At 42.5% G+C, this 14,518-nt stretch overlaps 1 long non-coding RNA gene and 1 pseudogene across 2 annotated transcripts; both read right to left on the reverse strand.

Annotated features, from left to right (window-relative positions):
• Positions 1-3,030: 3,030 nt before the first annotated feature.
• LOC308240802 (eukaryotic translation initiation factor 3 subunit E-like) lies at positions 3,031-6,292 on the reverse strand (annotated as a pseudogene). Its single transcript has 5 exons — positions 6,031-6,292; positions 5,464-5,795; positions 3,977-4,337; positions 3,507-3,735; positions 3,031-3,207 (listed from the first exon to the last, which is right to left on the reverse strand). The product of its transcript is annotated as a eukaryotic translation initiation factor 3 subunit E-like (transcript).
• Positions 6,293-9,577: 3,285 nt separating this feature from the next.
• Positions 9,578-14,440, reverse strand: LOC308235885. The gene is made up of 2 exons (XR_013959221.1): positions 14,316-14,440; positions 9,578-9,799 (listed from the first exon to the last, which is right to left on the reverse strand). It is a non-coding gene; the product is annotated as an uncharacterized lncRNA (long non-coding RNA).
• Positions 14,441-14,518: the final 78 nt, after the last annotated feature.

Below are 14,518 nucleotides of genomic sequence, written 5' to 3' on the forward strand. Positions count from 1 at the left end.
AAAGAAAAAAGAATCCAAACATATGAAGATAGTGTAAGGAGCCTCTGGGACAACTTCAAGTGTACCAACATCCGAATTATGGGGGTGCCAGAAGAAGAGAGAGAGCAAGATACTGAAAACCTATTTGAAAAAATAATGACCAAAAACTTCCCCCACCTGGTGAAAGAAATAGACTTACAAGTCCAGGAAGTGCAGAGAACCCCAAACAAGAGGAATCCAAAGAGGACCACACCAAGACACATCATAATTAAAATGCCAAGAGCAAAAGACCAAGAGAGAATATTAAAAGCAGCAAGAGAAAAATAGTTACCTACAAGGGAGCACCCATACGACTGTCAGCAGATTTCTCAACAGAAACTATGCAGGCCAGACTGGAGTGGCAAGAAATATTCAAAGTGATGAATAGCAAGAACCTACAACCAAGATGACTCTACCCAGGAAAGCTATCATTCAGAATTGAAGGTCAGATAAAGAGCTTCACAGATAAGAAAAAGCGAAAGGAGTTCATCACCACCAAACCAGTATTATATGAAAAGCTGAAGGGTATTCTTTAAGAAGAGGAGGAAGAAGAAAAATGTAGGGATAGAAATTATGAACAGCAAATATATATTTATCAACAAGTGAATCTAAAAATCAAGTGAATAAAAAAAATCTGATGAACAGAATAAAATGGTGAATATAATAGAATCAGGGGCATGGTAAGGGAGTGGACTGACAATTCTCAGGGGGAAAGGGGTGTGGAGGGTGCGGGAAGAGACTGGACAAGGGTCGTACACCTATGGATGAGGACAGTTGGGTGGTTTGGGGGTGGAGGGTGGGGTAGGAACTGGGTGGAGGGGAGCTATGGGGGGAAAAAAGAGGAACAATTGTAATAATCTGAACAATAAAGATTTATTAAATTAAAAAATAAATAAAAAATAAAAACCAACCAAACAAAAAACACCCCAAAAACAACCAAGTGGGGTGACATCGAAATTACCCAAGCACGCCCCCAATCCCTTCACCTGCTCAGACACCTAGGGTCCCTTTACAGCTGGGCTGAGCCCAGTGCCACCCAGACTTGACTGCCTCTCTGGTTTGGCCCAAACATCTGAAGTTTGCATTAGTTGCTAACTTAAGAAATTGGAGCATTCACGTAAAATCAGGATTCCCCACTTCTCTTTCCAAAGTGGCCAATTGGGCTACCAACCAAGGGTGGTCGGTGTCACTTCAACCCTAAGAGGAACCCCCAGCTTGGGGCGTGGTGAGGAGGAAGCTATCTGTGCATACAGTTCAGTTGTGTAAACTCCCACTGACTGTGGCACTGCCCACAGTGTGGCCGCTCAACTGTGAGGCAGCACAGCCATGAAACAGTGTGCCTGTTAAATGAGGCCCATCCCCAGCTTTCAGGAGGCTCCACCTGCTCCAACCTAGTGCACCCCACTCTGCCCTGAGCTACCCAGTGCACCCTACTCTGCCCCAGTGAGACAGCTTCAGCGTTTCAGCTCCAGCAGACAGAACATATCCCAGCGGTAAGGGAAAGTGTAGCCCTGGCTGGTCTTGCTCAGTGGATAGAGCATCTGCCTGAGGATTGAAGGGCCCGGAGTTCAGTTCCCTGTCAGGGCATATGCCTGGGTTGTGGGCTTGATCCCCAGTGTGGGGCATGTAGGAGGCAGCCAATCAATGATTCTCATCATTGATGTTTCTATCTCCCTCCCTCTCTGAAATCAATCTATACTAATAAAAGGGTAATATGCTAATTAGACCAAACAACCTCTGGACGACTTTCCGGACGTCCTTTCGGACAAAGCCATGGTGGTGGGGCAGAGGTGGTTAGGGGCGATCAGGCCAGCAGGGGAGAGCAGTTAGGGGGATCAGGCCGACAGGGGAGAGCAGTTAGGACGATCAGGCTGGCAAGGGAGCACAGTTAGGGAGATCAGGCTGGCAGGCAGGTGAGCGGTTAGGAGCCAGTGGTCCCAGATTGTAAGAGGGATGTCTGACTGCCAGTTTAGGCCTGATCCCTGGGGAACTGTGCCTAACCCGGCAGTCGGACATCCCCCAAGGGGTCCCCAATTGGAGAGGGTGCAGGCTGGGCTGAAGCAACCCCCATGCACAAATTTCGTGCACCAGGCCACTAGTTTTATTTATAATAGACAAAAACTAGAAACAATCTAAATGTCCATCAACATTTGTGGTATGTAAAGAAAATGTGGTATATCCATACATTGGAAAACTATTCAGCGATAAACATGAATAAACTACTGATACATTCAGCAACACAGATAAATCTCAAAACATTATGCTGGGCAAAAGAAACATTACCGCCTGGCAGGTGTGGCTCAATGGTTGAGTGTCAACCCATGAACCAAGAGGTTATTGGCTCAATTCTTGGTCAGAGCACATGCTTGGTTTCTGGCTTGATTCCCCAGTGTGGGGGGAGGGGTGCAGGAGCAGATTGATGGTGTTTCTTTCTCACTGATGTTTCTATCTCTAGCTCTCTCAAAACCAGTAAAACATATTTAAAGAGAAAGAAGCCTTACCAAAAGAACTATATACATACTGCATGATTATATAATCTTTTTCTTTTCTTTTTTATTGTTTAAAGTATTACATATATCTCCTTTCTCCCTCCCCGCCATTGACCGCACCTCCCCCGCCCCGCCACTCCCAACCCCCAGGACAAGCCCCCACTGCTCTGTGTCTGTGTCCATTGGTTATGCTAATATGCATGCATACAAGTCCTTTGGTTGATCTCTAACCCCCCGCCCCGCCCCCTGCCTTTTCTCTGAGGTTGGACGGTCTGTTCAGTGTTACCTTGATTATATTCTTATGAAGCCTTAGAAAAGACAAATATAATCCATAAGGGACAGAAAACAAGTCAGGAGTTGTCTGGGGTCAGAGAATTATTTTTTTTCTGAAACACAGCCAATTTTATTCAAATTCTCCAAAACTTATAATCAATATGTTGTCTCTAAAATGTATGTTACCCTTTATATAGTGGTTTTATTTCATCTTTTCCTTTATAGTTTTTCATTTTTTCGTTACAGTTCTTCAGAATTTTTGAGTTGCCCAGTTAGGAGCCTCTGACCTATTCTGATTAAGCTTATTCTCAATATTCGTGGCCAACATCTTGCTTCTAAATGAAAGGCTTTTGGTCCTTTCAATCACTTGGAGATAGGATGAAACTACATTGTTATTCATAACCACATGATCTAATTTAGAATAAATCTTGGTACCCAGTCTGGCATTCCTTTCTTACTTTCTTTTTTATTGATTCTAGAGGGAGGGAGGGAGGGAAAGACGAGAGAGAGGGAGAGGGAGAGGGAGAGGGAGAGGGAGAGGGAGAGGGAGAGGGAGAGGGAGAGGGAGAGGGAGAGGGAGAGGGAGAGGGAGAGAGAGAGAGAGAGAGAGAGAGAGAGAGAGAGAGAGAGAGAGAGAGATGAATTGGTTGCTTCCCACATGTGCTATAACCCGGGATCTAAATGGAAACCCGGGTATGTGCCCTGACCAGGAATCTAAGCCACCACCTTCTGGTTTACAGGAAGAAGCTCCAACCGAATGACCAGGCCAGGGCCCAGTCTTGCATTTCTAATCAAATTTACAATCTACCTTTTAGCTTCTTCTGGAGTCATGTTCAGTTTCTGCCAACATGTTAATGCTGATCCACTGGAGGATGCAAAGAAAAGTCTCATATATAAAGAGACAGGCATTTTCAATGAATTCTTCAAGATAAGGCAACAAGAAGTGATTCACACCCTGGCCGTTTTTGCTCGGTGGTTTGAGCCTCGGCCCCTGATGACTCCTGATGAAGGGCACATACCTCGATTGCAGGTTTGATCCCTGGCCCTGTTGATGTGTCTCTCTCATGTTGATGTTTCTCTCTCTCACCCTCCTCCTTTCACTCTCTCTCTCTCTCTCTAAAAAAAAAAAAAAAAAAACAAAAAAACCCAAACAATGGAAAAAAACCCCATGAGGATTAAAAAAAAAAGTGATTCACACACACAGATTCACATTCCCTTAGCTTTTTCTGAGTTGGGGCCAAAGTAAAAGTTAACATATAAGAACTCAACAAACTCTAATTGGGTCTTTCTATGTGTAAGACTCCTGTTGAGTAACTTTGACTAGATCTTTTAGCACCTGCTGACGTTTTCTAACATCTTTGTTATGACTGCTGTAGTCAAATAGTAAAGAATATGTGAACACATTGTCTAAATTGTATTAAGATACTGCGGTTGGTAAAGGAAGTGATCAAAACCTTTATTGGACCCTTCAGGGTGGTTGAAGAAAAGAGAGCAAGTGAATGAGTCACATTCATTGCTGAAGAGACTGGAGTGGAGAACTCACAGAATTATGATCTACTAGAGGCCCAGTGCATGAAATTTGTGCACGGGTAGGGTGCCTAACGGCTGCTGGCCAGGGCCTCCCTTTCCTTGGCTGGCTGCCACCACCACTGGCAGGGGCCTCCCTTTGCACCTGCCTTGGTCTAGCGTCGCCCCGCTCACCTGCTCCACCATCCCGCTGCGGTCCCGCTCTCTTTGGGGCCCATCGGGGCCAGAAGCACTTCCACTGCTGCCAGCGCTGCGTTGCCGACTCCTGCCATGTTCCGCGCTGCCCCCTGGTGGTCAGCACACGTCTAATTCTAACTCCTGGTCTCGTGGGGACAATTTGCATATTAGCATTTTATTACACTGAGTGGCCAGATTATTATGACCACCCCATCAGTACTTCGTTGGGCCACCTTTTGCTTTCAATACTGCAGCGATTCTTCTTGGCATTAACTCCACGAGATGTTGAAAGGTGATGCGAGGAATCTGACACCATGCCTGATGAATAGCAGTCCAGTTCTGTGAGATTTGATGGTTGTGGAACCAGCTGCCTGATGGCTCTTTTAACTTCGTCCCACAAATGCTCAATTGGACTGAGATCTGGTGATTGTGGGGGCCACCTAAGCAAGGTAAAGTCTCCCTCATGTTCTTGAAACCACTCCTGCACAATACGAGCACCGTGGCATGGTGCATTGTCTTGTTGGAAGAAACCATCTCCATTGGGATACACCATCAACATGCTAGGATGAACTTGATCAGCAACGATACTTAGGTATGTTGTGCTATTCAGATGTTGTTCCACAAGAATTAACGGGCCCAAATCATGCCAGGAAAACATGCCCCAAACCATAACACTGCCCCCACCAGCTTGAAGGGTTGTACTCATGCATGTGGGGTGCATGCTTTCATGCTGTTTCCACCAAATTCTCACTCTGCCATCTGCATGATGCAACTGGAAACGTGATTCATCGGACCACATGACTTTTTTCCAATGCTCGACTGTCCAATCCTTGTGTTCCTGTGCGAATTGGAGAAGTTTTATCTTGGTAACTGAAGATAGCAAAGGTGTTCGAACAGTCCTTTGGCTTCCATATCCCATACAATGCAGTGTATGGCTAATTTGCCTACAAACGTCAGGTGGTCATAATAATCTGGCCACTCAGTGTATACAGGATGGTCTCTTTTAACCATGTAAGGTCTTCCATGGTTGCATCCCAATTCTGCATTAAGATTTCAGAGGTCAGTTGTCCACAGAGTGAATTCAAAGCATTTCTATCTATTGTTGGAACCAGCACTCTAAAGAAGTAAAGATATTCTGCTGCTCCATAGTAATTTCCACACTCACATTGAAATTTTGCATATCTGTAGTATCTAAATATTCTTGTTTAAAACCATGCTTTTTTGCCAGGTAGTCAAACAGCATCTGAGCATCCCAGGTTGACTACATTTATCTTGTAGTTTCTGGATCTTCAAACATTATTACAATTGGTTCTGTTTATGCCTGAGCTTTTTTTTTTTTTTTTAATATATTTTTTATTGATTTTTTACAGAGAGGAAGGGAGAGGGAGAGAGAGCTAGAAACATCGATGAGAGAGAAACATCAATCAGCTGCCTCCTGCACACCTCCCACTTGGGATGTGCCCGCAACCAAGGTACATGCCCTTGACCGGAATCGAACCCGGGACCCTTCAGTCCGCAGGCCGACGCTCTATCCGCTGAGCCACACCGGTTTCGGCAAGCCTGAGCTGTTTTAATTGTGCAACTACTGTGGTTCTTTTTTTCTCTCAAAGCATGAGGAATATCAAAAGATTTTTGTATATACCCATAGCGAAGTCTGCCATGCTGGTATCACTAAAATCCAATATTCTTGTTATAATTCTTTTTCATTATATATCTCCTTTACAAAGGGGAATTCAAGAAATGGAAAGAGCAGATGCTGATCCCAAAAAATGGGCAATGTGGGTAGTCAAGGCATATTCTGCCATCTTGCCAAGGGAAAAAGAAAGAGAAAGGCTGGGGAATAGTGAACTGGATGGGCACAAGAGAATTTTGGGGGTGATGAAAATGTTCTTTATCTTGATTGTAGTGGTGGTGGTTACACTGGTATATTAAATTCTTAAATACATGAAAATGTTTTGATAATTAAAATGGGAGAAACTTCTATTATGTAAACCATACCTTATTAAAATTGATTTTTAAAAAATGGAAAGGAAATAAGAGGCATTACCAATGATCAGAGTTATATTTTCTTAGTTCAAATAAAATTAAATTCTAGTTCTTCTCTAAGATTGTTCTGGTCATCTTGACTGAACCGGGATAGCAAAAATGTCAACTTCATAGTTCCAAATAAAACTTTTGTAGATAAAGTATATTATTTATGCAGCTAATTCTTTACATTTTTATAGTATGTTGACATTTAAAATTTAAGTCTCTAGTCCTGGCTGGTATGGATCAGTTGGTTGGAGTGTCGTCCCGTATACCCAAAGGTTGCAGGTTCAGTTACTAGTCAGGGCACATATGGACGTTGCGAGTTCAATCCCTCAGGTCGGGGTGTATGGGTAACAACTGATCGATGTTTCTCTCTCTCCCTTCCTCTAAAATCAATAAAACATATCCTCTGGTGAGGATTTCAAATCTCTCCCAATGGTTCTGTGAGTGGAACTGGGTGATAGTGGATGTTATCATCATAGCCTTCAGAATGCTATTATTCAGTGAATTAGAATTGTAACAAAATATTCTTTATAAATTCCATTGTTAAATATAGCTTAGTTTCTTTTATTCTTCAGACCCAACTCACAACTTCATGTTTTTTTTAATCATAAAAATAGCACTCCATAATTTATAAAAATTCCTTATTGGCCTTTTGAATTTTGGCACTGAATAAATGTGTTTCCCATTAAGCCTCCCCAGCCCACTGAAGCCTAAAATGATGGTTCCCTCTCTCAACTCTTAGACTAATTACTGGGTGTACTGCTTATTTGGCAATTTAACTTTTCCACAATTTCAAGTCTCATTCCAGCTGGGTTTTCAGATCCTTCGGCCCATGACAGATACCCTAAGTATTTGTTGATTTAATTTTGCTGTATTGATTAATTGAATTAAGGGATTTATTCAACGACATTATTGTATAGAGCTTTCATTACAAATTGAAATAAGCTCAATGCTTAGTAATCCTGTAGAGATGTTGTAGGTATTCAGAACAGTATTGCTTGATCATTCTGTTTAATCCACAGAGCTCAGCTGCTGTAATTCTCCTGAGTGGATCGAGAAGACATTAACAGAGGACGGAGACCTGGATTTGGGAGTGGCAATAACAGGGCTATATCTGGTTTTACAAAGCAGGTACTGTGATACATCACCTCATTCAGGACAAGGTTCTGAGTTCCACATGCTGGAAGCCTCTAAGTAGATGTTGCTTAAAGGAAATGAACCTAGCTTTGCTGGTTTATTTTTTTCATTCTCCCTTTGTACACAAATATATTTCATTTTCAGCATCTTCAAGTTTAGACCTTTGGGAAATGCTTTCAAATTTTTTTCAAATATGTTTTTATTGATTTCAGAGAGGGAGAGATAGAAACATCAATGATGAGAGAGCATCGATTGGCTACCTCTTGCACGCCCCCTACTGGGGATCTGCAATCCAGGCATGTGCCCTGACTGGGAATCGAACCATGACCTCCTGGTTCATAGGTAGATGCTCAAACCAGTAAGTCATGGCGGGTGGGTGGAAAATGCTTTTTAATGGAGAAGACAATGGTCTGCATTTTGGAGATTCACTTTTTAAACTGTTTTAATAACTAAAAGGCACAGGTAGATTCAACGTAATGCTTATACAGTTCCCTATACTCAGCCCTGGGGAGAAGGGGGCAGAGAGGAGCAGCGAGGTGCCATGGCCCTCAAAAAGACAGAAACTGACTGGACAGAAGGTATCTTAGCTTAAGTAGCAGCATAGCTAATATAATTTTACAGTAAGTTAAAAAAAATGGAGAATAACATGTTCAATGCCCAAAGGCAATAAATTACACCAGCATTTTTTGGTCTAAACAGGGGTGGGAACATCTGGCCCATGAAATCATTTGGTCTGCCCCTGGCAAAGCTTTAGGGGTGAATTAATTGTTTGACCAAATATAGCAGGCTAATTTTAAGTTGATAACTTTGTATGGCCTGCAAATGATAAGTATCCAATGGCCCTTGGCAGAAAAAAGGTTCCCCACACCTGGTCTAAGAGCTAGAATTCTGAACAGAATGCAAATTTCCAGGTTGCTCTTTGCTGCAGTAGAACCATGGCTTCCACTTGAATCCAGGCCTTCTTGTAATGGATGAGGTGTCCTCCAACTTGGAGTCTGCTCTATCATGAGCATGGATTCTACTTTACAATCCTTGCTTGTTTTTTATTGTTGTTAATCCTCATCCAAGGATATTATTTTCATTGATTTTTAGAAAGTGGAAGGGAGGGAGGGGAGAGGCACACATCAATTGGTTGCCTCCTGCACTGATGGAACCTGCAACCCAGGTATGTGCCCTTGATGGGTATTTAAACTTGTGACCCTTCAGTGCATGGGCCAACACTCTAATCACTGAGACACAACAGTCAGAGCACAATCTTGGCTTGTTTTAGCAAAGCACAATGGTTTTAGACAAAGACTAGAGAAGGGGGAAAGCATTTAAGGTAAAAGGATTTTGTCAGGCTATTCTTTTTTAGAGAGAGGAAACAGGAAATGCATTATTGCTTGTGGAAAAGATAAAGACTTAATGAAAAAATGAACAGAGGAAAACAAAATCAAGTTTTGCATTTTGGATATAATCATTGTTAAGTCTATTTGTGAATGTCCCTAAAAATGTCGCTTTGTTATTCATAGGAATATACAGTATTTTTGTAAATAGGATCAGTCTGCCTTTTCTCTCAACTATATCCCATGGCTTTGTATAATAAGTGTACACAGAAGTGCCCCAAGGCAAAGTTGTGAAGTATACATTTTGGAAGCAGGTACAATGAGTCTTCCCAATACTGATTTTACTGTTTTTCACCCGATTCCCTTTGCATTTGGTGCCCCTTATTTTCCCCTGTGTACTCCAGGCCCCCCATGGTGGATCCTGGCTGGATCCCCTCGGAGCAGGTCTTGTTCTCTCATTGCTCCTTTTTCTCTGGCCCCTCAGTTTTATGAGTGAAGATGCTGCCCTATGTTCTGCTATTCATTTAGTGCCTTGAGAAGTGATCACTCTGGCTAATCAGATACACTAACTGGTACTATGTTATTAGAGAACAGATAACATTTTTTAAAAAATATATATTTTATTGATATTTTACAGAGAGGAAGGGAAAGGGATAGAGAGCCAGAAACATCGATGAGAGAAAAACATCGATCAGCTGCCTCCTGCACACCTTCCACTGGGGATGTGCCCGCAACCAAGGTACATGCCCTTGACCGGAATCGAACCCAGGACCCTTCAGTCCGCAGGCAGACGCTCCATCCACTGAGCCAAACCGGTTTCGGCTAGAACAGATAACATTTTATTTTTGTTAATCAGAGTGACTGGAAGGCAGGGAAGGAGGATAGAGAGAGAAGCATCAATGTGAGAGAGACACATGGATTGGCTGCCTCCCACACATGCCCTGACTGAGCAGGGGATCAGCCAGGGCGAGAACAGGTAATATCCCATAGATCTCACTTTGTGTATTAATGAGTTCCTATAGATCAGTGGTCGGCAAACAGTGGCTCACGAGCCACATGCGGCTCGCGAGCCGCGGTTTGCCGCTCTGTTGACCAATGAGTTTGCCGACCACTGTCATATACTACCCTTTACCTCTTTGCACAATATGCCACAATTGCCTAATCCTCACAGCTTCCAACTACCCAGTAACATTTAGTCTAGTCCAGTGGACGGCAAACTCATTAGTCAACAGAGTGGCAAACCGCAGCTCGTGAGCCGCATGTGGCTCGCGAGCCGTGGTTTGCAGACCACTGCTATAGATGATTGCGTTTAGCTGAAGTGGCAGCCCAAAAGAAATTCATCAGCCATCTAAGCATTGGCAGGCACTTCCTGAGACAATGTTACCTGTTCTCGTCCTGGCTTATACAATAGTTTATTTTTCTCAGGTATAAGAGTACGGGGACATTACCTTAGTTCATGGCTTCCATCTCCAAGGTCACCTGGTACTCAAACATGCATGCTTGAATTCCAGCCATCATGTCCACATTGCAGAAAGTAGAAAAGAGGAAGCCTCTTCAGAGAGCTTTCCTGGAATATTCCACTCATATCTCATTGGTCTGATTTAGTCATGTGGCCAGCTATCCTCTTTTAGGCAGGCATATTGCTGTTCCTCACAAAATGGAGAACCCGTACTAAGGGAGATGGAAGAATGGACAATGGGTAGGGAAGCAGCAGCTTCTCCCAGCCTGACCTATGTCTGACCCAGTGAGATGCTGGAATTTACCTTATCAAAAGTACATCCTAGTTCTTGGAGATTACATATACATTTACCCTTCCTATCCGTGGTGAGCAAAGAGGGATAAAAAAGATAGCTTGGCAAAAGAGATTAGACTTCTTATAAGGCTGTCTAACCTGGGGACAGGTGGTGTATTCTCAGTGGTGAGGTAGATAAATCAATTTCTAAGTGGGCCTTTGCCCAGGTATCCAGAGAGTATGGCTGTCTGTGCTTCCTTATTTAAACCAAGGTTTTACTCATGGGTAGGAAATATGTGGCGTGTAAGTGTTATCTTCCCCTCCTCTTTTCCTCATGGCAGAGTTTTTCCTGGTTAAGTTGGAACATGACCTCAGAATCCTTCTCAATATGTTCTTAGCAGTTACTTTGGTCCAGAAGATTTGTCATTGATATTTAAATCTACTAGCCATCTTTAATTGCTTGTGCGTTTTCAATCTGACAGTCTCTGGGTACAATTCTTTAATTTATGGGATAAATCTCTTATAGGTGTATCCGCAGGTGAAAAAGGTATATATTTATAGGTATCAGACTTTGCATTCTTCAGAACTTAGCACTAAATGACTATAATCACTCACATTACTGTACATGTCCTAAATCTGTTCTTTTGACTGTTTACTGCACTATGAGTTTCTCTAGGGCAAGACTATATCTTATCTATTTTTGTACTCAAGGTGCCTGGCTCAGCACTCTTTCAAATGTTTTATCAATAAATAAATCATCTACATTGGTCAAGGTCAAGTGGCTACCAAAGTAAATACTTTCCCATTAAGTAAGCTGGTTACATTGTGAACTGCTTACCACTGAATAGGAAAGGGAGGCCTTATTTGAGAGGTGGTCATTGGGTGACAAGAGCATTGGTAATACAACAGAGTCTTGGTTATTTCACAACTGCTTTACAAATGTTTGAGTAACTGCCATACCAAACTGCCTACCAGGTAACAAGGAAAGGGCAGATATACTTTGAGCAGGTTTTTTCCTTTGTTCCTGAGACTAGCCTTTTTCATTCTTTTGACCAAAGGTCCAGATCCTGGGTTAATGTGTCTCAGTGTTTTCTGTATTCTAGGAGGTGATTCTGAGAGTTGTACAAATGACAGATTCATATTTCATGGATATGTGTGTAGCTGAAGTAAGACTGTATTTATTATGCTCTACCTAATTTAATTAAGGTGGTCTATACTCACCAATATGTTTTTATAAGATCTTATAAACATTTAAGTTAATACTAATATCATTTGTTTGAAATATTTTGGTTCCATTAAAAATTTTGTTGAAAAAAAAAAAAGCTACTACTGCTAAAAAATGTGAAAAGCATTGACTTAATTAGCTCACCCAAGTTCCATATCTACCTCTTTATAATGACCAAATTCTTAAACCCTGCTAACAAAGAAAGATGAAGGAAAAGAATTATGTCATGATTCTTTTGGCTCAAAGTGCAGGGTTGGCTCTGATTAGATCCAGGCTGATGGTTTCTAAGAAGGCTAAATTTTTTGAGTAGAGAGCCTCTCCCCCTCCAGCCCCAGTCCTGGGCTATATCTATCCTATTGAAGAAGTGTCCCCACATTTAGATTTACAAGTTATACAATGTCAGAGATGGTGTGACTAAATTTCTGCATAATGCTTCTCCTCGTTGACCCACTACTTACTCTGGTCAGAAGGGCTGGGTCCCACAGAAATAACAAGGCTCCATTCTCTCTTCTCCAAGTCTAGAACTAGTCCTAAGTGATCACTTGCAACTTTAGTCAGCAAAAGAACAGAAGAGGAAAGAAGCAACACTAGTCTCTTTTCCACTCAAAACTTTTGCAGATTTCTTCTCTCATTATTCTAATCTGTCCCTGCCCCTGTCCTGTACAGTGATACTTAGAGATGGGGGCAGGAGGTTCAGCTGGATGCAACTCAGAAGGGATTTTGTAATCAGAACCCTCCGGTTAGGCCATTTCTCAGTAGTCTCACCTTAGACAGATTTAATTATTGGAACTAAAGTGTCTTTATTTGTAAAATGGGAGATAACAGCATAGGCTTAGATGTAAAAAATACTTAGTGCCCAGCTGGTGTGGCTCAGTGGTTGAGTGTCAACCTATGAACCAAGAGGTCACCGTTGATGCCTGGGTTGTGGGCTGGATTCCCAGTGTGGGGCATGCAGGAGGCAGCAGATCAGTAATTTTCTCTCATCATTGATGTTTCTATCTCCCTCTCCCTTCCTCTCTGAAATCAATTAAAAATATATACATAAAAACTTGGCACAATGCCTGGCTTTTAGCAGGTATTCAATACGTGACACCTTTCTTAAAGTGTCACTGTGTGTCAAGCAAAAGCATCTCTGCTTGGAGGAGTTTGAAGTGTGTGTGTGTGTAAGGGTGTGGTGGTTGGCACTCAGCTAAATCACTGGTAAGGCTTTAGCACTTACCTTTCCTCCCCAGGCCCACTGACGAAAAGTCATATATCTGAAAAAGTCCAACAGGTGCATTTCTAAGGGAAATACAGTGGGAATGTCAAAGAGTGGGTGGAGGTGGTGTGGGAACAGAAAAGTTCCTGCAGATCAGAGGCTGTCCCATCTTTTGGTTCAAGTCTTGTGGCTACCCTAAAACCCCAGTCATGTCTTCCCTGCCTTCAAATGTTATTCCCACTTAACACTGTCCAGTGATCCTGCAGAAGAGAAACCTTGGACAGACATGCTGTCTGTCTCCTCAGTGCCATTTGATCCATCCTCTTAAGTCCTTCAAACCTTATCATTAATTGCAAATTTTATGATTAAATAAAAATTATTTAATGTGCCTAAATGAATATGCCATATACATATGGTTTAGTAATTGGGTGCTAATGGCACCCAGAATATAAAATATCCTGATTTTCAGCCATCTTATCCACATTGTAGCCCTGAAAATCTGTATGTGCACACTCACTGACTTGTAGTTACATTCCAGTTCATCTTTCCTGGGAGGCAAGAGTGTCAAGACTACCTTAATGAAGAGCCTTATTTTGCCTTGCTGCTATCTCTCCACCTCTTTTAGGCTTCAGAACTTCTCTTCTACACTTCCTTTGTCATCTTGTCAACATAATAAGCACTTTGCTGCCATTTATTTTCCAAGGACATCCACCGCTTTATTCTGACATTAATATTGTTGGATCATGGAGCTTTTAAAAAAGATGGCCTAATAAATGTATAAACATTACCAAGAGGGGCAGAACAGGTTAAAAAAAGGTTGAATGTCAAGAATTAAATGAATTAAGTGTTTATAAAGCCTCTGGCACGATGTACACAGATGCTGATGCCAAATAAATATTAATTCCCGTACTTCTTTTGTTCCCATCACTTCATCTTTCTGTGCCTGTTTCCTAATGTTAAAAATTAAGAGCATTGCACTAAGTTTCCTCGTGTTGAAAAATATTTTTCCCCTAGTCTCTCCTGAGTAATTGGAAGTGGGTGGGAAGGTTATTTCTGCCCAAGACAGGCGGGGGTATGGGGGTGAGGGTTTGGGGCAGGTACCTTTACCTCTCTTAGCGGCATCGATTCAGACAGTGGCCAGCAAGACTGAACGCAGGTAACAAGGATGGCTGGTGTTACTTACCTCACATCCTCCTCCGTGGGACACAAAATGCTGCGGCTGACTCCACACTGCAGTAGTCCAGGGGCCACCATCAAGTCCTCCGCAAAGCTCAAAGCAGAAGAGAGAAACATCAAGGGCAGCTTCCTCTTAAAAGCTTAAAAAAGAAAACGAAGAAAGGCCCCCCGACCCGTTCCCAAGAGTGGCCAGCGCAGCCTCAGGAACCC

This window comes from Plecotus auritus (assembly GCF_963455305.1).
Source record: "Plecotus auritus genome assembly, chromosome: 1".
In the NCBI taxonomy this organism is placed as follows: domain Eukaryota; kingdom Metazoa; phylum Chordata; class Mammalia; order Chiroptera; family Vespertilionidae; genus Plecotus; species Plecotus auritus.